General features: G+C 32.8%; 1 protein-coding gene across 1 annotated transcript in view; it reads left to right on the top strand.

Annotated features, from left to right (window-relative positions):
• Positions 1–2,500, top strand: part of LOC143026758 (uncharacterized) — a 167,206-nt gene that overhangs the window by 138,305 nt on the left and 26,401 nt on the right. The window lies entirely within an intron of this gene.

The following is a 2,500-nucleotide window of genomic DNA, read 5'->3' on the forward strand; positions in this document are numbered from 1 at the left end:
ACCTATACCACTCTTGCAATACTTTTGTGTTTTCTCTTGTTATATATATATATATATATATATATATATATGTATATATATATATATTAAAAAAAATATATAAACACACACACACACACACACACACACACATATATATATGTATATATATATATATATATATACATATATATATATATATATATATATATATATATATGAATATATATAAATTTACTGAATTATATATGGTTTCATCTATGATTATTTATTTATAAGATAATTGTGATTTACTTTCATAAACAATGAAAGTACAAATTTTGTAAAGGAATGCTTTTGATATCATAAAAAAATATATATAGAAAATGACCGACACCCAAAATACAAACACGTAGAGAACAGCTAAGGACAAACAATAAACAAACGCAAATAAATAAAGAGTTCCTTACGAGAAAACATATTAAAGTATGACGACAGAGGAGATGGAGCTGCAAGGAGAATATACGATAATAATAACACCCTTCCTGAGACATTATGTTGAGAATGATGAAGTATACAGCCAGTTTATAATGGGAAACACACACAAGACTGACGCAGAAGTGAGAGAAAACAGGGCGGCTAAGAATGATTGCAAGAGTTTATATACAAGAAAAACTAATAACGCAGGCAATAAAAAAGGGGAAAGATTAGTTGATACAGAGAGGAGCGACAGTATTTGATTGTAGAGATAGATTGGCTTAGGAGATAACAAGACGGGCTGACTAATGGTGCTACCACGACAATGCACTTGAAGACAAGATAAGAAATAAAATGGATTACAATATCAAACATGTGATAAGAGGTATTTCAGTTCCCATTTGGGCTTCTTGAATAATGATAGACATAAAACTACTCGGTTATATGAACACGTAGATAAACAAACTAACAAGCTCATTTTCGAGAAAACTACTATTGTTCTAATTATCTAAATGGATTAAATACACCAATATGAAACTGTTTCTTCATATTTCTAGGTTAAATGTATATTGTCATACTTTAGTTGTCTAGTTGGTATTCTTTGAGAAAATATTCTCAGTTCTGTTGTCAGTCTTTTTTATAAGATAAGCACGTCTTGGTATGAATGCTCCCTTTTTTTCACCTTACAATTTTCAATTCCAGCGATTACCTGAAATCTATATTGGAAATGGAGTTCGTAGAATGAAGGACATAGGTGGTGATCCTTGTAGCATTTAATAAAAGCACCTTTTGAAAACCGTTTTCCAATTATCTGTTTACTTACGCATCTATTTGACTTATTAGTGTATTTATACATTTACTTATTTATTTATTTGTTCAGTCATTATTTATTTACATATCTATCTACTTATTCACTTGTTCATTTCCTAACTTATTAATTTATTTTTATCACATTTTTTATTTATCTATCTATTTATTTATCTACTTATTTATTCCTCCTTTATTTATCTATTATCTATTTATTCATTCCTTTGTGTGTTTACTTGCTTATTCTTTCTTGATATCGAGAAAGGAGCCCGGCAAGGCGATACCGTTTCACCCAAATTATTTACAGCTTGTTTGGAAGATATTTTCAGAAGGTTGAGTTGGGAAGAGAAAGTTTTGAAGATTAATGGCGAATATTTGAACCCCCTAAGATTTGCGGATCACGTTATTCTTATTTCAGAAAGAGCAGAAGACTTGCAAGATATGCTGAGTGATCTGAACAAAGAAAGTCTCAAAGTAGGTTTAAAAATGAATAAGAGCAAAACCAAAGTAATGTTCAACACGAAAGTTCAAAGTAAAGATATTAAAATCGATGGTGAGAGTCTTGAAGAAGTTGAAAAATTTAGTTATTTAGGGCAGATGGTGAAAGTGACGAAAGATCATGATAATGAAATAAAAAGACGTATTACAATTGGTTGGAAAGTGCTTGGTAAAAATAATTAAATCCAGGGAGGCACTCTACTTTTATGTTTGAAACGTAAAGTTTACAATCAGTGCATTCTGCCAGCAATAATCTACGTGAGTGAGATTTGGAAACTAGCGAAGTCGAAATAAAGATAAGGACTGCACAAAGGAGAATGGAGAGATCAATGATGGGAATAACGCTGAGAGACCGAAAGTAAGCAAGTTGGGTGAGAGAGCAGACTAGATTGAAAGATATTGTGGAGGCGGTAAAAGAGAGGAAGTGAAATTGGACAGGTAAGTTAATGCCAACGACTGATGAGCGATGGAGCAAGTGTGTTAATGAGTGGTCGCCGCGAGATGGGAAGCGTGGAAGAGGGAGACCAGACAGAAGGTGGAGAGACGAGATTGAGAAGTTTGTGTGAGTGACGTGGCAGAGGTTGGCGCGGTCGTGTGAATCATGTAATGCTATGAAGAAGGCTTTTGTTAAGCAGTGGCCTCGAATAGCTGACTTGGTTGATACTTAATTCTATTAGTTTATTTATTACTTTGTATGCTTATCTAAGTTAATTTTGCAGCGATCACCTATTTCAGGGACGTCCAGGGGGAGTAATCCCCA

Source organism: Oratosquilla oratoria, chromosome 7, assembly GCF_046742065.1.
Source record: "Oratosquilla oratoria isolate Oo_2021 chromosome 7, ASM4674206v1, whole genome shotgun sequence".
NCBI classification, from domain to species: domain Eukaryota; kingdom Metazoa; phylum Arthropoda; class Malacostraca; order Stomatopoda; family Squillidae; genus Oratosquilla; species Oratosquilla oratoria.